The sequence below is a fragment of the Pongo abelii genome, chromosome 14 (assembly GCF_028885655.2).
Source record: "Pongo abelii isolate AG06213 chromosome 14, NHGRI_mPonAbe1-v2.0_pri, whole genome shotgun sequence".
NCBI lineage: Eukaryota > Metazoa > Chordata > Mammalia > Primates > Hominidae > Pongo > Pongo abelii.
In genome coordinates this window covers 79,341,310-79,365,372 of record NC_071999.2, presented here as the reverse complement: position 1 = coordinate 79,365,372, position 24,063 = coordinate 79,341,310, and the positions used below count along the sequence as shown (strand labels likewise).

At 40.5% G+C, this 24,063-nt stretch overlaps 1 long non-coding RNA gene across 1 annotated transcript; it reads left to right on the top strand.

Annotated features, from left to right (window-relative positions):
• Positions 1-15,675: 15,675 nt before the first annotated feature.
• Positions 15,676-23,716, top strand: LOC129049564 (uncharacterized). Its single transcript, XR_008512755.2, has 3 exons — positions 15,676-15,954; positions 18,948-19,110; positions 21,791-23,716. It is a non-coding gene; the product is annotated as an uncharacterized LOC129049564 (long non-coding RNA).
• Positions 23,717-24,063: the final 347 nt, after the last annotated feature.

Genomic DNA, 24,063 nt, shown 5'->3' with positions numbered 1-24,063 from the left:
ATGATAAAGAATTTTGAAACTCGGAATGGCAGCTGGTATACAGAATTCATCGCAATCAGGAAATAAATTGTTTTCTTCCAGTAAAAAAAAAAAAAAGTTGCCTATCGCTCTTGCTGAGTAGGTAGAACCGTAAATGAGAAACTTAATTTTCTAGTCAGAAATGTTTTTTCTGAAATCATAGGGTTCACGTGGATTGGTAACTTGCCCCTGTGACAGTCAGCACTAGAGGAGCAAGAAGGAATGACTTTATGCAATACTTCCTCATAGCTAGGGCAAGTGTGAACAGGCCACCTCCTCACACCATTCATTGGTGTTTTCTTTCTGCTTCCAATATTCATGTATTTTTACTTTAAGATTGTCATTTCCTGTCTTTTGTGAAGGATTCTGTAATATTAGAATCACTCAGCACAGATGGGGCCTGAAAAAATGTTGGCATTTCCTTTTTTATTTTTGTGTTTGCTTCATCTTCTACACGGATGTGGCTGTGTCTTTATTCACATACATCCAAAACAATAGTCTCTTTTATATGATGTTTAACTGTGACGTATTTATCCACAAATATACTGGCTGTATCACATGAAGTATTTACTTAGATGTTGTGTATGTGTAAGGAACTGCTAAATGTGGGCAAGTTATTTTTCACCAAAACCTTGGGGAGCCACTGTGGTGACGTTTTCTTGTCCCTTATCTGAGGATTGTGATTCATAAAATGCTTGTGATCCATGTGGGGGAGGGGGTGGTATCCTGTGAATTTCTAATCAGTGGAAGGTATGCCTCTCTATTAAAACCTTAAGGACGTGCAAGATGACAAAGGAAACCTTTTGACTTCTTTTCACTCTTTAATCTCTGGCAGTCTGTGTATATAAAGACTATAGCTGGACAGAAAACAGTAATAAAGTCCAGAAGTAGATAAAAGCACAAAGAGTGAAACCAAAGTATTTGTAAAGCTCAATAAATCTGTTAACTAGAAGTTGCAGTTTTATCTTTACATACAGGTAAGTCTCAAGGTTAACTGCTCCATAAAGCTCCATGCAGGCCCTAGTGTTTGGCATCTCTTCACTTCCTTATCAACTAAAAAAGGGCTCCCCCATTAGATTTCTTATAGTTCCCCTTCTCTAGAATGCAATGGAAGTAAGCTTTCTCTGCCTTTGATTTTAGAAAATGTCCCTGGCCTATTGGCATCAGTTCACAGATATGCATGTTTGAGGCAAATATATAGAAGATTGAGAGTGGCCTCAGTCAGTTAATGATAAATAATGTGATGATGGCATTTTTGACTCCATGAGGGAGAAAAAAAAAACAAGACTTTCCACCAAAATTGAAAATGGATTCTTCTCCAGGTGTACCAAATGAACTAGGCAGAATGTTGTAACTGTGAGCATTTTTAGGATGGAGAGTTTAAGAAAGAAACTTTTGCTGAAATATGTTGGTAGAGCTACAGCCTTCGTCTTTGTTTACAGAAGGTTGAAGTCCTGATATTTAAAGTGTTAGTGCGGTGGAAAGATCATTCACTCTAAGACCAGGTGGAAGTGGTTTTAGATATTGGTTATTCAGTTGGCTAGCAGAGTGATGCCTGTAAATGCCTTGCTGGAGAAGATGTATCTTAACACATGGGGTAAAAACACTGCCTCCCCAGGTGTTGTGAGACGTGCACAGGGTAACATGCATGAAGCACACAGAGGGACTCATTGTGGAGCCTGGCACAAAGGCAGCCTTCAGGAAGGGCTTGTTATCATTCCTGCCTCCTCTTGGTCATAGAGAGAAAGAACTATACTCCACAGGAGGATAAATTCAGGAGGATTCATTCCTGCCACTCTCTGCCCCTCTGTGCTTCCTCCCCAAGACTGCAGGAGTAACTTTGTTTCATGCGCTGGAGTGAAGGAGCAAGTGTATGGTGACTCAGTCCCTCTATCTCTCTCAGAACGACTGACCTTGACTCCTAAGTTCTCCATCAGATCTAAAGCAAAGACCCTTGTATAAATATCATTGCTATACAAGGCGTTTCGGGCCATCTCTCCTTCCATCTCCTGGAAAGTGAACGTGATACTTGTGCTTGTTAGCATGGTCTCTACGATGCTAGGACAAAGATCAGACCTGCTTAAGTATGAGGCAGTACCTGGCTTCAGCAACACAGATTAATAGCTAGTTTATTTGGGAGGCAGCTAAAAAGGCCCCTGTAGCCCATCTCCTCAGTAAATATATATTCCTATTTGTTCAGTTGATGTTTGAAATTACACGTTAGACTTCATGCATTTGCCTAAGGCTTCTTATCATGTATTAATAAGCCTCAAAGGGCAAACATCACACCTTAGTATGAATGTATCTGTAGATGTATTTGGAAGAGCAAGTTTGGATTAAGAGAACGAATACAGTGAAAAACACTAACCTCCTGTTTGTGGTTAGTTGTGGAAATTGGGCATTATAGAAGTGGCAAGAGGTAGAGGGAGAAGTTGGTGAAGGTATATAAAAGAGGGATAAGAGTCTTGGAAACTAATCTTTACCTAATGTATGGTTTTGCCCTGGAATATTCTGCCTGAGAAGTAAAGGGCTTGTTGTTCAACAAGCAATTCCCAGTAGAGTAGGAAGAATTTTCAAAACACACACGTTTTCACAAGAGTCTACACAATCTAATACTCAGATGGACTATTCCATCTAATACCCAGATGAAATAGCTGGATAAAAAATGTTTATTAAAGAAATTTCCTACAAATTGCATTAATAAAAGTATGTATCTTGTTTCAGGGTTCTAGGCAAATCAACCTATTTGGTTTTCACTACTCAGTTTGCTATCAGGAAACCACTATCAAATGCCAATTGAAAAAAAAAAAAAAAAAAGAACCAATGGGGAAAAGACTAGAAATGCAAAAGCACAAGTTACGAGAATTGTAGAATACTTGGGTTTTTTTTGTTATGTTTTTAGTTTTTTTCTGCAAACTGTTCTTTCCTCTAGGAGGATTCATTGTCCCTCTGGGGTGTGGTTGAGAATAGATCAAGGCAGCAGAAGAATAAATAAAACCTTTTAAAAATTGCTATTGCCTTGCCAGGAATATTTACATTAGATATGTTGCATGTAAAAACAGATTATATATCTGAATAAATTCACTCTGTATCCTTTGCAACTTCCTAAACTACTCTATCATTTTGGAAGAGACCTTTTTCTCCCTGTCTTTAAACATAATATTAGGTGTAATAATATTATTGAGCTGGAATTCAGTAGGGTGAATTTTCACACTGTAGAAAGTCATAGCAAATGATTACTTTTCAGGTATGTAAAGCACAAATTTATTTGGTATACAAAAATTCAGTCCCCCCCAAATATCTCTTCCTATATTAAATAAAACCCCTATGCCATATCTAAAACCTCTATGCCCCTCTCTTTTCTAGCCAGTTTCCTCCAGAATAATAATCTTGTCTTTTTCATCTTTGTATCTTTTATATGCACCTTACCCCAAGCCTTAAGTGACAAATGCACTTACAAACAAGAGCCAACATTTTGGAGGCATTTATCATATACCAAGCACTATGCTTTGAGCTTTACCTTATTATAATTACTTTTGTCTGCTCAACAATCCTGCTACCAATATTATTCCCGCTTACAGATAAGGAAGCCGGTGTCCACAAAGTTAAACAAATATGTCAAAGGTCACGTGACCAGCAGGTGGACCTAGCACTTCGCCCATGTTTTAACCACTATATGCTAAAGAACTCATCTATTACAGTTGTTGAGTTGTACAATAAATAAAGAAAACACGGCCGGGCATGGTGGCTCACGCCTGTAATCCCAGCATTTTGGGAGGCCAAGGCGGGCAGATCACCTGAGGTCAGGAGTTCGAGACCAGCCTGACCAACGTGGAGAAACCCTGTCTCTACTAAAAATACAAAATCAGCCGAGTGTGGTGGCGCATGCCTGTAAACCCAGCTACTCCGGAGGCTGAGGCAGGAGAATCGCTTCAAACCAGGAGGCGGAGTTTGCGGTGAGTTGAGATCTTGCCACTGCACTCCATCCTGGGCAACAAGAGCAAAACTCTGTCTCAAAAATAATTATTATTAAGAAAGAAAACACACACTCTCACACACACAACATTTTTTCTTCTAAAGAAACATAAAAATATTATTGTAGAGGGAGGCTCAGGATTCAACTAGGCTAATACACCAAGGTTTGGTGCCCCACCCTGTGGCTTACTGACTGTGTTGGTCTTAGGTAAATAAGTCAAGCTTGTTGATTCTCTGGTTCTTTATCTGTAAAATGTGGATAATGCACAGTAACTACTTCATTGGTCAATAGATCATTTAAATAAAATATGGTACCTACAGTTTGGAGTTCTGCTTATTTCTTTCTCACTTTACTCCCTTTCACCTGGCACATCTATGCAAAAGTGCCCTCTCTGACTCCAATGAAAGCAGAAGGCACCATTTGGGGCTGTTGTTGATGCTTATTTAATCAAAATATCTGCTATTTTTAATTGACAAATTTAACAAAGGAAGTGATATACTGAAAACTCTAAAACACTGACGAAAGAAACTGAATAAAACACAAATGGAAAGATGTTTTGTGTTCATGGATTGGAAGAATTAATATTGTGAAAATGTCCATACCACCCAAAGTGATCTACAGATTCAGTGCAATCCCTATCAAAATTCCAATCAAATTTTTCACAAAAATGGAAAAAACAATCCTAAATTCATATAAAACCATGAGAGACCTTGAATAGCCAAAACAATTCTGATCTTTTATTTGCAATGTGAGAAGCCATTTCTTATGTCAAGATGATAGATTTATAAAGAAACTATTGAAATAAGTTAATACACTTTTTGCCAAACTTGCTATCTTTCCAGTTTAGATTGGTTCCTGATTTTTACCAATGACCTTTCATTCATCATAAGAGTTGAATAAACCCTGGACTTTCCCAGATTAAAAACACACATAAACCTGGAAGCAGCCACCACAGAATATCACTGTGTAAACATGATAAAATGCAGAAGTAGATCATTTACATTCAATGAGTAACAAGGTATTTGCAGGAATTAGCTGTCCTTGACCAGCCCAATTCTGTTCATATGGCTTATGCTTTCACTTTATTGATGCTTATAAATAAACATTTCTTGTCTTAATGTGTCCTGGTTCAGCATTCAGCACACAAAGGGCTATATTTTATAGCTGTGGGCTACAACTCAACCTCCAGGGAAATTGTGTGATTTCTTTCCTCTTGCTCAGCTTGGCATCTGCTATGGAGGCCTGCATCCCCGAAACTCTCGATTAGAATTAATAATTTGCTGCCTATGAGCCAGATAACCACAGATTAGCCCTCTGAACCTTCTGTTCCTTTCGGCCATCTTTGTGGGGTTTTCATTACTTTGGAAAGTAGCTATTGTTCTGGAGAAAGAAATGAAACTAATAGCTGTAAAAGCAGAGGTTTGTGTGGGTGGCAGGGAGGGAGTAGGTCTGGAGACAGTTTCTTTCTGTTTTTGCCCGTGGATAATCAGGAGTTAAATATAAAATGCAAAGGCTCCCACGCTTATATCTTTTAAAAGAATTAGATCAGCAAAGATGGCGGTAAACTGTACCTACTTAAACTTTACCAAAGATGGAGGTAAAGTCTAAGTGGAATTTGGAAATACCCCAATAGCTCTTGGTTCCCAGACATGGGGCACTTACACATCCCACATATGGTGCTACTTGCCTGATCAGCATTGTCTCATCTAAGCCTTACATATCTCTTTGAGGAAGACATTACAATGTGGATCTTAGAGGTAACAATATTGAGGTTCAAAGAAGTTGAGCAGCTACCTAGAGACACACGATGAGTAAGTGGCAAAGCTGAATTGTCTACTCCCAAGACCAGGCTCTTAATCACATTGATGCTATATATAGTCATCCTAGTAATCCAATCTTAGTCAAATCCACATTCTGGCCCCAGTGAAAAATGGCTCAATTTATACAATGTGCTGTTCTTACTCATTAGTAAATCAGTGGCATTAACTAAGTTTACCTAGCTTTAATTTCCTATGTATATGGCATTTTCCAGTTTTATTGGGGGTTTTAAAACTAAAGGAATTCCTTTAAGAACAATTATGAAAGGTTAGATGTTTATTTTTTTTTAAATAGAGATAGGTTTCACTATGTTGCCCAAGTGGGCCTTGAACTCCTGGGTTCAAGGATCCTCCTGCCTCAGCTTCCTGAGTACCTGGAACTATAGATGTACTTCATGGCACCAGGCAAGTATTTTTTTTAGAAGCTAATATATCTATCAGAGAGAAGGACAATCAAGAAGTAAAAAACATAATTTCTGTCGTAATGCATTTATTCAACAAATACTTATTGAGCACCCATTTTTTTAAAGCAGGCCTTGTTTAGACACAAGAAATGAAATAGTGTATATGACTGACTTACCACACTAAAAAGAAAAAAAAACTGTAATTCTACAAGGAAGGCAGTTCCTAAGAAATAAAGCAGAACACAACACGAGAACAGCCTTGTATATCACATAAGTAGATGATGGAGGTGATGGGTACTTAATCTAAATTTGGCCAACAGGGGAAAGTATTGGCAATAGGTGACTCCTGCACTGACTCATCAAAGACAAATACAGATCAGTCGAGGGATGGGAAAGGTGAGAGGGGAAAAACAAATGGATTGGTCTAGAAAAAGACTGAAAGCTCTATGGCTATAGAGAAACAGCAAATGTAATTTAGTAATGATTAGAGTATAGATCAATGGCCTTAAATTTGAGAAAATTAGGATAATCTGAGGAGCTCTGAAAACTCTCCAATGCCCAGGTTGTACTCCATATCAAGTCAGAATTATCTAGAGGTGTGATGCAGATATCAGTCATTTCTAAAGCTCTCTGGCTGACTTTAATATGCAGCCAACTTTAGGAACCAGTAGTGTAGGGCAAGTAGATACCAAAGAATAGCCTAGGAACAGGTAATATCAGCATCAACTAAAAATGCAAATCCTATGCACAGTATTGGAGGACAAATCACAGAGCCATCAAAACATAGATTGCTGGACCCTACTCCCAGAGGCTCTGATTTAGCAGGTCTGGGGTGGGGCCTAAGCATTTGTATTCCTAATAAATTTTCAGGTGATGCTGATGCTGCTGGTCTGGGAACCACAATTTTAAGAGCCCCCTAGTCAAACGCTTCTCAAATTCTAATGTGCATATGATCCCCTAGGGATCTTATTAATATGCAGATTCTGATTCAGTAGGTCTAGGGTGGGCCTGAGGTTTGTGTTTCTAACCAATTCTTTGATGATCCATGCTGCTGCTCCGCAGACAACACTTTGAGAGCAAGAGGCCAAATAAGGAGAGAGGAAGATGAAACTGTATCATGAAGAGCCTGATAATGTTCAGAATAATTTCAAATCAGTTTTAAAAAATAAGGTTTAAGTCATGGCATGTTCAGTCTTGGTTGGTTTGTCATTCGGCTTTGCCTTCCACAGCATCAATTTTAGCTTATTAAGGTGGTGGCCAGGAATACTCAAGGCCATATTTTTGTTGTTATTGTTTACCTCAACATGAAAAGAGAGAACGCTCTTATTCATGGAATAAACTTCCTCACTTTGGTCTTAGATTGGCTCAACTTAGATACCACATCCACAGCTCCACCAGTAAATGTCACCAGGCAAATGCTCAGCATTAATTGTCTCAGCCCAGGTTTCCCAAATCAATCATTGACAACGGGCATAACATGATTTTCTGGACTAAGCAGGAGCTGCCTCTGAAGCAAGGGCCAATTCCTAAAACCACTTTACTGCTATACAGTAGGAAGCTAGGATTGGCAATGAATGCTCAGGGGTAAATCATAAAGAGCAATGTAGACCATGAATGTCTTGGCAAAGTATTTTTTCTTCCTAAGAACTGTTGGCTATCATTGAAAGATTTTTAGTCGAAAGGTGGTAATATCAGAAGTGACTTTGAAAAGAACACTTGGGTCTTGGAGTCAACAACTTGTAGTCAGCAAGAAAGCTAATGAGGAAGATATTACATTTTTTAAGTGAATGGTGGTTTCATCTTAAGCCATGGCATCGCAAATGGAAGAATCTATAAAACTAGGTAATAATTTTAGTGAGTTAAAGAAAGATAGGACTTGAAGATTGCTCATATGTTTCTGGCTTTTATAAGAAACACAGAAGGAGTAAAAGGTTTTGGTTGGGGTGAGAGGAAAAGGTGGGGATGGAGCAAGGGAGTAAGCTGGGTGGAAGACAATGGGTTCCATTTTAAGCATGTCAAGTTTGAAATGTCTAGGAGACTTTCAGGCAAAATTTTCCAAAAGCAGTTTGAACTACTTATATAAATCTAACCTCAATGTAAAGAACAGGGCTGGAAATTTAGAATGAAGTGTCTACTTTATAGATAGTGATGTTGATTGTGAAAAGAGGCCAAGAAAGATATGTGGAGAATCCCAGCATTCATGGGGAGGTCCAGAAAATGGGATATTCATAAAAGAGACCAGGAAGGACCAGGTAGAGAATCAGAACACAGGAGAATGTGGTGTTGCAGGTGCTAACAGAGGAGTTTCATGAAGGACAACAGAAGTTCATGGTAGAGAATGTTGCAGAACACAATTTAAGTGCAGGAAATTGAAATTTGGCCACCATATCCTAATTGGATAATACATATTGAAGTGGATAGACTTAAAGTAGAGGTGAGGGATGAATGATTTGAGGTCGTGCAGCTTGCAGGTATAGAGAATATTTCCATGTCCATCAGCTGTGACAGTCAGTGACTTAAGGGGAATGTGGGATTCCTTTTTTATTTTTTTCATTTTTTTTAGAAAAAAAAGAACTAGAATTTCTAACAATCATTATACTATTGCAGTGGTGTTCAGGAGCCAGTTCATGATGGCTTATGAGAGGACAGATTCCATATCTTACCAATTCTGTGTGAAGAAACATCACATTGGTAGCTTGAAATTAGCCACGGTAGGAGTATTTTCACCCCAGAAATTGGCAAATGCTACACATCAATGCTTCTTTCTTCCAGAGTGCCAATTGTTAAGTGTTTACCAGCACAAAACTGCCTAAAAGTAAAATTTTAGAAGCTGCAATGGATATTTTTCATGTTTTTTGCTGCCCAGCATTTCAACTTTTTTTGCTATTTGAGAAGCTCTTGATTTCAAAAATCCTGGGGAGGGACAGAGCCCCTCTTCCACTTCCAAAGTTGAAACGATCCATGCCTTGGCTGCCAGGATTAGGACTACCATGCCATTCCCTTCTGGATTTTAATTCTGAAGAAAATGAGATGAATCAAAAAGGACAGTAGAGGATTCCTTTCAGCAGGGGAGGTAGCACCACATGGTGTTCAGTGGCAGTGGTACAAGGAGATACTCATTGCAGCAGCAGTGTCCATGTCAGATATTTTAGTTTGGCTATGGTCATGACTTTCAAGTCTCCCTTGATTTTTTTCTGCTCTTCCAAGCCTATGTCTCTGACTTTTCCTGTCATTTCTAAGTGATCCTATATCCCTTCAATGTATTTTTTTCCTTTATACGTACATGTAGTACATTAGTAAATAAAACAGATGAACAACCTCACTTCCATGGGGGTTACATTCCGCTCAGACAACCCAGAGAAATTCTCTCTTGCTTGGATCCCAAACTCTGATTGCTAGCAAGGCATTCTCTACAAAGCTCAAAGATGCCCGCAGTTGTTACATCATAGTTGGTGCTCTAGGAAGCAGGCTCTGAAATGGAGTTTAGCTTGCAGAGGATTTATTAAGACGTGTCCTTGGATCAACACCAATCGGAAGATAAAGAAGGAAGCAGGATTGGGCAAGGGAAAAGTTGAACTGTAAAGTAGGTCCAACAATAGCTTCAGCCAGTCCAGGGGAGATATGGAGCTAGAATGGCTCTTTGGAGTTGTCCCAAAGCTGGGCCAAGATCTTTCATCATTGATGTGGGCCAGCCCAGGAAAGGTGTGACCTTGCACAAAGTGGCTCTCTGCAGCAAAGGCAATCCCTGAAGGGGGATGCAAGCCGAAGACTGTCTGCTGACAGTGCTCCCAGCAGCTGGGGAAAGAAGCCTGTCCTTAAAGGGGGATCTGGGTGACACATCACAGTGTCCTTACACACTGTTCTATTCAACATTCCAAACAGTTAAACAGTTGACAAACAAACAAGAAAAAGACATGAGATATAAGGATTAGAAAAGTAAAGAAACAAAATTCTCATTTTCAGTCAATAAAATTGTATACATAAAAAGCCAAGACATTCTAGAGTCGCTACAACTTTATAAGATTACTTGATAAGTACCAACATGTAAAAATCAATATTCTTTTTTGACATCAGTAATAACCCAGTAAAAATCATAATGGAAAGATCCAATTTACAATAGCAATAAAAGCTCTAAATAGATATCAAGGAATAAATTGTAAAAGGATATTAAAATGATGTGAGGGATCATTATGAAGATGTTTAAGAACATTACTGAAAGATATGAAAGAAGACTTACATAAATGGAAAGATACCCCCATTTTCAAAAAAGGGAAGACTCAATAGCTTAAAGATGCCAATTAGTCTACCAACTCAATGCAGTTACAGAGTCCCAACATAATATTCTCACTAGACTTCATAAATTGGTACTGAAATCTACATGAAAGAAAAAAAGGCCAAATAATAGTCAACTCCAGTTCTAAAAAAATGAAAAATTTATCACAAATAGTAGACATGGAAACTAAATACAAATAATTTCACTGAAGAATCCACAAATGTAAAAGACTAACAATAGACTGGGAAAATATATTTTCTACATATAGACAGAAATTATTATACAGGCATATTTTAAACATCACCTATAAATCAATAAGAAAAAGACAAACACACCAACAGAAAAATAGACAAGATGTGTGAACAGGCAATTTATAGAGGAAAAAAACAGAATGAAAAAACATATATTAAAAGACATTGTTCTTCACCAGTAATTGGGGGTAAATCAGAATCAAAATAATATGAAACACAAGTTTACACCTGGATTGGGAAGAATAAAAAAAAAAAAAGTCTGACAATACCACACGGTATCAAGTAAGCCAAAAACAAAAATCCTTCTTACTATGGAGAAGGAAATAGGTATAACTATTGGGGAGTAATTGTGCAACATCTAACAAAGTTCAAAATATACACAGCTTCTTACCCATATATTCTACTTCTCATTTACCCTAGAGCTGTAGCTCTCAGCTGAAGCTGCTCATTAGAATTACCTGTGAGGCTTTAACAAACAGCTCTGGAAATTCTATTTTAATAGGTCTGGGCTAGAACCCTTGAGGACTGATGCCCTAAGAAACTGTCACACATGTGTGCAAGAAGACAAGGACATGTTTGTAAGAGCAAGCAAACAAAATGGTTATAACAAGGAAATGTCTAAATGAATTGTGACATGTGTGGATGTGTACTAAGTATGTGTATGTGTGTACACAGACACACACACACATAAATCAGAGAAAAGAGAGCTGAAACATGTTACATGTTAATAGAAAAATGGAGAGAGCCAAGAGAGACAGAAGTTATACAAGAGAAGGACTGACTGATGAAGCCAGGTTCCTGATGCGGGAGGACACAAGAACTGCTTTGGAGAACGCAGCCAAAGCACAGGTGGAAGATTTAGTCTCCAGAAGATTTAGTTCAGCAAGAGGAGAGCATTTCTCCTACTTGACAAGGGTCAAAGAGTCAAAAAAAAAATAGGGAACTGCATTCATTCATTCAAATAGCCATTCATGGAGCACCTGGAGGTAAGTGTGCAGTGAAGGTTTGGGAAGTGAGAATGAAGAGATTCTGCCTGGGGTGGTCCATTTTCTCAGCAAGTCATCTGCTGAGGAGTGGGGAGAAGCAATAAGACAGTTAGCAACAGTGTTTCTAGAACTCAAGTGTTTTTAATTAATTTTATTGTTTTTCAATTTACATGTTGGTTAACCCAATAAAAGTGTTTTCATTTTTAAAATTAACCTTCTGTTTTTAATTTTTTTCAAGTCCAGAGCCAAGTTTGTTTTGTTTTGTTTTTTACTTGAACAGCTGGCATTTTGTAAACTATTGACAAGATAATCATTTGCAAAGGAATCATTTCTGTATGTCTCACAACATCAGACACACAGATGCATCTTTGAATAACACTACTGAACTAGACTTCATAGTTCCTTATACAATGACTTCACAATTACTCATGGACAAAAACAAATTTATTTTTGGAATAGTACTGACATTTTCAGCTTTATTGGCATTTAAAAATGGAACCAAAGCAATTGAGTGTAAGTTAGAGGCAGAGTCAAGATGAGAAACTGCACTTCCTGACTCAAAACTGAGGCCATGCATCTATTCCCAAGGGCAGACACAAAGGTTTGAGCTCTCTGAATAGACCAGCCAGCAGCTTATGGATAGAATATATTAAACAAAAGGCCCAATAATATGACTGCAGCGTTTGAAGGCCCCCAAAATGAGCAATTGAGCTCATTTTGGCATCAGCTACTTTATAAGAAAAGAAACTGTGAGAAAAGGGAGATCTAAAACTGTTCTTTCACTGGAGACCTATTATCAGTTGCACACACAGTTATTGAAGTTGCTCTTACATGCTACACCTGCAGCATTGTGTGAGATAATTATTTTATTCTTTGCGCATTAGAACAAACAGACCTCCCAGAGAGTAATGTGCATTCTTATTTTTTTAATGGATTTATGGACTCAAAGTATTGAATACCAAATTTTCTGTGGGTTACTGAAAAGGCACAGAGGGATTCTACAACAAATTGGTTGTCAGAGTCCAGGCGCCTGTATCCAAGGAAATGGACTTAATTTAATCCAGGTGACTGGCTACTCAACAAAATCTTTTCTTAATTAATGGTACCTTGACCTCTACTTGTGGAGTCTCTTTCATGATCTACATTTCTTGCATCTAACTAGTCTTATTTTCCCACACGACTCTCCGCAGTTTTACTATGATAGAACATCTATTAAAGAAACAAAACTTCCTTTGATTTTAAATATATCCAAGTGGCCAAGAAGAGGTAACTATTCTCTGCACTAGTTTTGTAAAGATAATTTTTACCCCAAAATAAAGATTGCGAAAAGCAGTTCTTAGATTCTCAAGAATTTCAGTAGCAACACAGTAGTGACAAATATTAAAACAAGAAAATGTTTTCCATCTCAAATGTGGAAGGCAGTATTCTCGAAATGGCCTTAAGGACTTCCTACCGCTGGTATATACACATTATCCCAGTTATACAGTAGAACAATAATCTAGGCACTACCGTGAAGGAATTTTTCAGATATAATTCAATCAGTTGACTGTAAATTAGAGAGATTAGCCTGACAGGGCATGATCTTACTAGGTGAGCTCTTAAAATAAGCCGGAGAGATTTTTCTGTTGGCCTTAACGAAGCAAACTGTCATGTTGTGGAGAAGGACACGTGGCAGGGAACAGTATGGGAAGGGGGTTCTAGTTGCTAAATGCCTCAGTACTAAAACCATAAGGTCCTGAATTCTGCCAGGGAGTTTGGAAGAGGACCCTGAGCCTCTAATAATATTACAGCCCTGGCTGACACCTTCATTTCAGCCTGGGGAGCCCCTGAGTAGAGAACCGAGGTAAACCATATCCAGACTGCAGACCCACAGACACTGTGAAATAATAAATTTGTGTCATTCTAAGCCACAAAGTTTGCAAGATTTTGTTATGTAGCCCTAGAAAACTAATATGCAAAGTGAGTGCAAATCTACCTTCTTAGCTTGAAGGTAGAATATTAACTTTTTACATGGTCTCCCAGTTCCCAGAGCATGTGGAGCCAGCCTCAGTATGAAACACCCTTTTCAGAGACAGTAACTTCCAGTGGTCATCCATATAGTCCCGCTAAATACCTGAATGAGAGAAATGATAGAGAAGATCGTCTAAGACAGAATTCTCAAGTTTTTTCCTACCTGAATGCACGTGATGGATGAGATTCATTCGCCTTTATGATATTCTCCCATGACAGTATCCAGTTCAATTTCCACCCATAGCCTGAAATTGTACCCCTTCCTGTCTCTGATTAACAAATCAAATGATTGAAAGCATCATTATAATAGTGGTAATAATCTTGAATCCACTTTGATTTATTTTTAAAGTAATTTGTTTTCAATTTTTGGAACTTTTGCTGCCAATACACTTGTGACAGACTTCACAACTAATGGTTTCTTCATCAAAGCTGAAGGCTGCTTCTGCCTCTTTTTCTTTTTTACATTCAATGAAGATTGAGAAGTTTTTGTGTAAAGGACTATAGTAAGTACTACAAAAGTGACTTCCTATGTTTGTTATCCAAAAAATCCCTACTAATTGGATCAACAAAACCTGTGATTACCAAGTCCTTTCCCACCTATAAACCCCTTACCCACCTTTCTTAACTTTCTAGGCATTTCTTGTTCTATCAAAATGCAAGTGGGCAGCCGGGAGCGGTGGCTCATGCCTATAATCCTAGCAGTTTGGGAGGCCAAGGCGGGCAGATCGCTTGAGGTCAGGAGATTGAGACCATCCTGGCCAACATGGTGAAACCCCTGTCTCTACTAAAAATACAAAAATTAGCTGGGCATGGTGGCTCGCACCTGTAATCCCAGCTACTCAGGAGGCTGAGGCATGAGAGTCGCTTGAACCCGGGAGGTGGAGGTGCAGTGAGCCGAGATTGCACCATGCACTCCAGCCTGGGTGACAGAGCGAGACTCTGTCAAAAACAAAAAACAAAAAGCAAAAGACAAAAACCAAAAGAAAACAAAACAAAACCAAAAACGCAAGTTAGCAATTTTAGGCTATAAGCTTCTTGAAGTTTCTCTCATTAGTCCCCAGAACATGCACAGTACTTGATAAATACGGTTTTGAATGAATAACTGAGTGGCTAATGGAAAGTGTCCTCTCCCCAGGAAGGTCTGTTCAGAGATTTCTGAACGAGGAAGAGAGCTAGTTATAACCTCTTCACCTTTTTCTTGTGAACTCAAGAGTTGTCAATGGAAGAAGTAAGAATAGCAGAGTACTTTCAGAGCAGAGGGCTGCCAACCAGAGAATTGCTCTAAGTGTGGTGGTGTCTTGCCAGTCCCTGGATAGCAAGAGGGAACTGGGTGCCTAGGAAAGGTCATTGGGAGGAGACATTAGGAAGTGGAGGAGTGTTCTTTCTCCTTTCAGGTGCATAGATTTAAGGTCGGCTGAGAAGAAACACAGCCCAAAGTTTGGGTTCGAGGACAGGAAACCTGGCTGGAAGAAAATCAGACATGAAAATTGGCTGGAAGGAACATGTTTCAAGGACTCATCCACCGGTTGTTTCCTCACTGAATCACTGGGTCACCCTTCAAGTAGGGGCGTTTGGAGCTGGGAGAAACCCTAAAGAAAGTTGTTTTTCGATGAGGATCATGGCTCCATAAGCCTCCTTTTTTACAAATGCCACTGGAGCCAAACTCTAGGGGCAGGGCGGGTTTAACCCCAATCTCCCAAATCCCACATCCTGGGTTTCCGAAAATGGGCCGTGGCCCACATGTAGCAGAGGAGCACAGAAATACAGCCCCCAGCTTGGCTGGGACAGGATGGACGTGGTCATGGCCGATTGCAAGTGGCAGGCGAAGTGCCTGGGCGAGGTCTGGGCAGAGGGAAGGGGATGGCCCAGGTGAGAGAAGCGAGGCAGAAATTAGGGAGGGGGCGTGGCCGATTTAGAGAAGCAATCAGAGTGAATAGGGCGTAGCTGTGGGGCCAGGCGGGCCGTGGAAGAGCATAGGGGCCAGTCAGGGAGGAGACCTTGGAGGGAGAGAAACGGAGGGTGCCTGAGGGGAATGTGCTAAAGCCAAAGCACATCTGCCCCCTCCCAGCGGGTAGGGGAGTGGTGGAGGCGGAGCACAGAGGTGTGGCCTGTCAGAAAAGGCGTGGTTATGACAGCACAGAGAGTACGGCCCTAGGAGCAAGACCCTGCACACAACTGAGCTCAGAAGCCCCAGTCTGGTCACTAGAATGCAATGGGAGGTAAGGAGTGACAAGGAGAACAAAAGCAGCTTTGTCCTGGTGGTGATGGTAGGGCCAAGGCAGAGCACAGAGGTTTGGCCTGGAAAAGAGGGTCATAGTGGTGTGGGTAGTTGTGGCCCTGCCAGGAAAAGCGTGGCTCTGTGCAGCCAAAGGGCCTGGTTTCGGGGCGTTGCCATGAAGAAGCGCAGGGGCTTAGTGAAGTCATGGCCCAAGCCAGACTGTAGAGGGGTGGGTGGCTTTGAGGGATGGTGACCCAGACGGAGCACAGGGGCGTAGTCATAACGGACCAGATACGGCTTCCTCAGGAGGAACCACACGAAGCACAGAAGGCCACTGACTTATGTGTCTACCACATTTCTTTGTCTCTCCAAAAAGTCCCTGCTTCTTCCACAGTCTCCCAGAAGCCCCTGTTCCCTCTCATAATTCCATGACTCTCCCACAATTCTTAGTGACTGTGATGGAGTGCAGCAGCAGGCCCAGCGATAACCGCAAATGTGGCTCCAGCAGGAGAGGCGTTGTGGGGCAGGAGGGGACGTGGTCACGAAGGAGCAAACGTGGTGTGGCCTCGGAGAGAGGGGCAGGGCTCTGCCAGACCGTGAGGGCGCCGCCAGACCTGACAGGGGAGGACCCAATAGAAAAGCAGGTGGAAGAGCACAGGGTGAATTCTCTATCTCATAGTACCTTCTTTCCTACAATTCACTATCTCACAGTGTTCTGTTCTCACCCACAATTCTGTTTTCTCCCACAATCCTGTGCTCTCCCACAATCTTGTTCTCTTCCATAATCCAGTTTTCTCCCACCATCCTCAGTGCTCTCCCACAGCCTTCTCTGCCCTTCCACAACCCTCCCTGCTCTTGCAGTCCTTCATGCCCTCCCACAATCCTCCATAATCCAGTGAACCTCCATGGTCTCCCAAAATTCTCTTTGCTCTTCCCAGAATTCTCTGCTTTCTCCAACAAGGCTCCATTCTTTCCCACAATTCCCTATCTCTCTCTGAATTCTTTGTTCTCCCCTTTAATTGTATGTCTTCCACAATTCTCTGTGGCACCTCACTAGGGGTTGTGACTCTAAATGGAAAGTGCGGCATTAGAATTGCCTGGGAGACTGGCCCTAGCAGAAGCGGCAGGTTTGCAGCATTGCGGGGTAGGATGGAGGAGCGTGATGATCTTGAAGGGGCGAAAGTGGCTTTACCAGTTCAGAGGAAGTGCTCAAAGTTGAAAGGAATCCATCTTCCCTCCCTTTCTCCCTCCTACCCTCTTTTCCTTCTTTTGAAAGCTTTTGAGGAATAAATCAATCCTTCCTTCTATCCACCCAGGTGTTCTAAAGTCTATTCTTTTTGTATTTGATCTTGAAAGGCCATACATTTGAGATCATAGGATCACTTCTATATTTAATGTAATTAGGCCCAGACTTTTCAGAGGGATTGAGGTTGTTCTTCGAATCAGCTTTATGGAGACTGTACATTTGTGGGAACACTGTTGTTGAAGACAGTTACTTTTTCTCTTAACAAATATCTATTGAGTACTCTATGCCCGGCACTGAGTTAAGTGCTAGGGACAAACTGATGAACAAAACACACTCTTATGCAAGAAAGTATGCTGTGATATATAGTATGAATTTTAATAGAAGCACATTAAGAGTGCCATGGGTGGCCTAAATCAGCTTGGGAAGTTCAGGCATGTTTGAACTGTCTTGAAGAAGCAGTATTAAGTGGGAAGACTTGAGAGGGAGCAGACAATGAGGAATGATAAAGGGAATTTGGAATGCAGAGCATGAAGGCATGCTAATGTTGACTTCTCAAGGATGGTTAAGTAGATCAGTGTGGCTGGAGAATAGAGAAAGCCGGGTGGTGAGTAGTGGGAAATGAGATTCCAAAGATGGATAGAGGTATGTGATCTTCAAGATAATAGGGAGCCACTGAAAAATTTTATTCAGGAGCTAGGAACAATTATATGTATTTTAATTATACAAAGGTCATTTCTGAAGAAGTTTAGAAGATAGGTAGGAAGGGATAACACTGGACTGAGATAAACTGGCTATAGGGTGAGCCCAACAGTTTATGTAGGAAATGTTGAAATCCTGAACTTCATACAGTGCAGTAGTGAATTGTATGAAGAGAAGAGGCATTTCAGATATTCAGGGTATTCTTATTGTCCCCTATATAAAATTTTAGAGAATAGTTGTCTTGAGTTGGAAAGGGCATGGATTTTAGAACCAGAAATTTAAACAGTCCTCAAATCAAATTTTAGTTCCCCAAGTATTAGCTGAGTAGAGAAATATCTTGTCTTCAGTTTCCTTATCCACAAAATAGGAATAATATTGTCAAACTCACAGAGCTGTTAATAATGAGCAATGTGTATAAAGTGCTTACCACTATGTTATGGACTGAATATTTGTGTCTCTTAAAAATCATATGTTGGCTGGGCATGGTAGCTCACCCCTTTAATCCCAGCACTTTGGGAGGCTGAGGTGAGAGAATTAGTTGAGGCTAGGAGTTTAAGAACAACCTGGGCAACTTAGACCTCATCTCTACAAAATATTTCAAAAATTAACTGGGCGTGGTCTGCACATCTGTAGTCCCTACTACTCGGGAGGCTGAGGTGTGAGGATCACTTGAGCCCAGGTGGTCCAGGCTGCAGTGAGCCATGATGGCACCACTGCACTTCAGCCTGGGTGACAGAGTGAGACCACCCCATACGATGGTAGTAAGAGGTGTGGAGCCTTTGGAAGCTAATCTCGCTTTCCACCATGTGAGAATATGAGAACTTGGTGGTCTACAACCAGGAAGAGGGCCCTCACCAGAAATTGACCATGCTGGTACCCCTTCTCAGACTTCCAGCCCCCAGAACTGTGAGAAATAAATTATTTAAGCACCAGCCTATAGTACATGGTTATAGCAGCCTACTAAGCTAACACAGCATAGTAACTAGAACTTTATGGTTGACTTGTCTTTAAGTAACTCATATATAAATAGTTCACTTTTTTTTTTTTAGGTTCCAGGAAGTTCAGAGTTGAATATGATACCAATCAATGAAAATCACATAGATCTTGGGACTGACATATGCTTTCTCTATCTTTTACTATTTCTATGATATTAACTTTACTGAGTGTTCAGTCCTTTGCTGTAAACCACCTCATATTCTTTTGGAGAAAAAGGTAAATCAGAAATGGATGCGTAGATAGATGTCAATATTACCCCAAAGTTAGTGATTTAAAACAACAACCCTTATTTAGCTCACAATTCAGTGGGTCTGCAATTTGTGCTGGGCTGAGTTCAGCTACGACAGCTCATCTCTGTTGCAGTTAGTGGTGGCTGGGCTCAGTAATGCTTTTGTAGCCAGCTGGCAGCCAGCATCCTCACTCACAATTTGGATCCCTGTTGGTTATTGGCAGGGGCTAGCAACTGAGCTAGTCTAGGCTCTTTCACATGGTGGTTGTTGCAGGGTTTCCAAGATTAACAGAAGAGGGCTATTTCCATTGTAAGCACTTTTCAAGCCCCTTCATTACATTTGCTAATGTGCCACTGGCCAAAGCTGGTAACATGGCCAAGTCCAGGCTTAAGCAGTGAAAAAAATAAACTCCATCTCTGATGGGAGGAGCTGCAAGTCATATTACAAATGGATGAGAAGGAATTTGTGGCCTTTTTTTCCCCCCCCCACAATCGCCACCATCTGGGCTAGCTTAGATTCTTTCACGTGGAGTTTGCTAGACTAGATTTCCCTGGCTATTATCCAATAACATTTCACCACTCATACTCCCACTATTTGAGGATCTCCAGCTTCCTGCAAAGTCCTCAGAGTCCATCTCTAAGAGTCTCCAAAGAGTACCTCATTGTTCTCAGTTGCCTCCTACTTAAAGATATTTCTTTTTGCACCAGCCTCCTCTCTGCTCAGTGGGTGCCCTAGATCTGCCAGATGCTGCTCTCCTCATGAGTATTTGATTTTTTTGCTAACACTAGCTCCTTTACCACTGATGCAGTGGAGTCTTTGAGGCACTAAAGTTACATAGTGTGTTATAGCACTGCTGGGAGAAAACCATTGTTCCCGTTTCCCATTATTCTTGGCTACTAGTACTGCTCATGCCTCAGTGTCTCATAGTATTTTGAAAACACACTCTCTTTTCAGATTTTTCATATAGCCTACCACTCCCACCAATCACAAGTTCATTGGCTATAGATTGAAAGTTGTGAGGAACACTGACTCAAGATAAATCTAAGTTTATAGGAAACTCATCTTCAGGTTGCCCCATGCAATGATTAAGGCTTGTTGATATAGTTTGGAGGTTTATAGTTTGTCAAAATGTGATCCTCAAAGTTGGAGATGGGACCTATTGGGAGGTGTTTGGGTCATGGGGGTGGATCCCTTATGAATGGTGTGGTGCCCTCCTCTTGATAATGAGTGAGCTCTCACTCTACCAGTTCACACATGGTCTAGTTGTTTAAAAGAGCCTGCCACCTCCTCCCTCTCTCCCTTGTTCCCTCTCACCACGTGACACATCGGCTCCCCCTTTGCCTTCCATCATGATTGTAAGCTTCCTGAGGCCCTCAACACAAGCAGATGCTGGCACCATGCTTCTCATACAGCCTGCAGAAATGTGAGCCAAAAGAAACCTCTTTTCTTTATAAATTACTCAGCCTCGGATATTTCTTTGTAGCAACATTAATGGACGAATACACTCATCCACCTGGTTCATTCCTTTATTGTGAGCTTTTTTTCTCTATAAATTCCTTAAGATAACATCATCAGTTCACCAAGCATAGTCAGAAATGACTGAATCTTAGTGAAGGAAAGGAGTTTCCAGATGAACTCCCTACTTCATTTGTTTTACAAGTAGTATTGCCAGTATTACTATTATTACTACCTGTACCAAAGCTGCCACTTACCCCTACAGCCCTGTAAGATAAGTGCTATTATGGTACCTAATTTGTAGATGAGGAAACTGAGGCTTAGAAAGGTGAAGAAAATTGGTCTGTGTCTCAAAGCAAGTACATAGCACAGCTGGGATTTGAACACAGGCATACAGACACCAAAGCTCACTCACCTAATGGCCTCATTATATTCCGTCTCCTACATGTAAATCATTTTACTAGGTATATATTTCAGAGTTTTTGCTTTAAAGGTTAGGTATTATGAGTACAGTGCTGAAGAGCAGATATTTCTTTTTTTGCTAACAGAGGAGAACTAAAACCAACTCTGAGTGAAGAAAGGAGTGTTTAAAAGGAGAAAATCATAGGTAGTCATTGTAAAAACTGGTACCTGCCTGGCTTTAAGGCTCTATACTTTGTAATATTGTATAGTGTAGTAATTTAAAACATGCTACTAGTATGTTTATATTACTATAGTACTAGTACACTAGTAGTATAGTATAATAATTTAAACATGTGTAGCCATAGATGTGATGGCCTTGCCAGAAAAGAAAGGGAAGGAAAAGGAACTATTCAGGACACTCCTCCAAATTTCAAGAATGTCAGGTGGTACGAAAAAAAAAGAGCATGAGACATGATTTCAGATTTTCTTGGGTCCAAAAACTAATTTTTTCACTACATGTTGTACTGTTGAGTGAGTCATTGAAACTTCACTCTTCTCTACTGAAAGATTGTATGACCTTCCCCATTGAGTAGTGAATATTAAATAAGTTAATGCATGCAAAGCATTTTAGCTTAGTACCTGAACCAGAATATGTTCCACTCGAGAAACTACAGCTATTATTATAAATGTTAAACCTTTTGAAACAAGGTGGAAAAAATAAGCAATTATTCTAATACCAAATGCAACTACAAAGTTTCCAGCCAATGAACACTGCTTTCTTTCTTTTTTATTTTTATTTTTATTTTTAGACAGAGTCTCGCTTCATCCCAGGCTGGAATGCAATGGCGCAATCTCGGTTTACTGCAACCTCCACCTCTTGGGTTCAAGCAATTCTCCTGCCTCAGCCTCTCAAGTAGCTGGGATTATAGGCATGCACCACCAAGCCTGGCTAATTTTGTATTTTTAGTAGATGGGATTTCTCCATGTTGGTCAGGATGGTCTCAAACTCCCGACCTCAGGTGATCTGCCCTCCTCAGCCTCCCAAAGTGCTGAGATTACAGGCGTGAGCCACCGTGCCTGGCTGAACACTGCTTTCTTTCAACATCACTACTCTTATGGTCACCATGTTCCTAGGCTGCTTCCTATTTCCTCTTCCATATTTTTTTTCCAATCCTCACATCATCAGGCTAGTTTTTAGTTGCTCTGAGATCAGGACACTTACTCTTTTTCTTTCCTTCCTTTTCTTCAAGTACTATCCCATAAGTCCTTCTTCTGGTGGTAACATTTGTCCTGGTTTTTGAAGAATTTTAGTAGGTAGAGAATGTGAAAAGTCTGAACATCTGTGATATTTGCAGAGACTGGTGAGCTGCTTGATGTGTCTAGAACACAAGATAATACTGGCGGGAATTTTTTGTAAAGGCAATGAAGGGTAAAGTGATAACTAAGAATTCTACAGTACGAAATGCAGATTTTACCATAGGCAGTGGAGGCTTTTGAAGGTCTCTGAAGAGGCAAATGCATGACATGTGTATAATAGGAAGGTAACTTTGGCATAGTGTAAAAATTAGATAACAATGAATATTGAATTTGAGTAACCAGAGACTGGTAAGCTAAGATGACCTGAGCCAAGGCAGAACAGTGGGAATGGAGAAGATGGGATGGAGCTAGGAGGCATTTGCTAGGATGAATACACATTTGTCAAATATTTATAAAATGTCAACTCCTTAGCAATGAATGTTCTAGGTGCTAGAGATACAAAGTAGACATGATTCTGTGCTCAGCATCGACGTTAGGTGGTAATGAGTGCTCTGGAGAGTAATACATTTAGGAGCACCAGGTAGGAGCCTCTCTCTTAGGAGGACATTTAGAGTGTGTGTTTCTAATGTAGTGACACAAACAAGAAATGGTGAGTGAGCAGCCTCGGGGACATAGCAAGGAGATATTTCTGGGAAGAGGAGCTGGCAGGTGCCAAGCCATGAGCTTCAGTGTAATTCACTGGACCAGCAAAATTGTTAGACTCTAGAACAGGGAGGAGGAGGGTGAAAGACGTAGGAGACAAGCTATGAGTGGTGTCCAGGGGCTGGTTCGTAGAGGGCTTTGCAAGTTGTTTATAGGACTTTTTTTTTTTTTTTTTGGCTTTTACTCTTGGCATGATGGAAGCTTTTTTGCATGTGCCGTGATTCATTTATCATAACTAGCTTGGCCATCCTTACATATGTAACTTGAACCTTGAACCTTTCTCAACCTCGATTTTTTCATGTTTAAAATAGGTATAAAATGATAAACTCTCTGAGTCTGGTATAAGCATTAAATGACTATTGAAAAGCACTTGGGTGTTGACTGGCTGTGGTGATTGAACAGGTCGGACAGCAATGGTTTTTATGTTTCCAGCCTACACAACTAGGTAATCGTGGTATTTTCTGGGAGGAAACACAGGAAAAGAGCCATAAAGGTGAGCAAGAAAATAATGAGATGATTATGGATTCTATCACGCTGTGTGACATCCAGATGGAAGTCTCTGGTCATGGCTGGTTCTGTGGGTATGGATTCAGGAGAGGGGTTTTGCCTGGAGATATGGGTTTCAGAGAGCAAAGGCAGAGAAGTAGGGTAGTTAGTATCTTTTTTCACATCTTGCTCTTACGCATGAAAAAATCTTTTCTCCACTATCGCTACACAATTGTCATTATTTCCTCAAAGCTGAAAGAGAGGCTCATTAAACTGTAAAACAATCCTATATACATCATTCCAAATCCTCGTTCTTCTATTGTAAGCACAAAAACCTGCTTCTGTTTGCCTCTCACTGTATAGGGCCATAAAACATGTCCTGGTGGACATCTGGTGGCAGAAACAGCTTGATGGACTTGCCCTACTTTCTTTTCTTTTCTTTCTTTTTTTTATAGACAGGGTCTCACTCTGTTACCCAGTCCGGATTGCAGTGGTATGATCATAGCTCACTGCAGCCTCAAATTGCTGGGCTCAAGCAATCCTCCTGAGTAGTTAGGACTACAGGAGTGCACCACCACGCCCGGCTAATTTTTGTAGACATAGGGTCTTGCTATGTTGCCTAGGATGGTCTCGAACT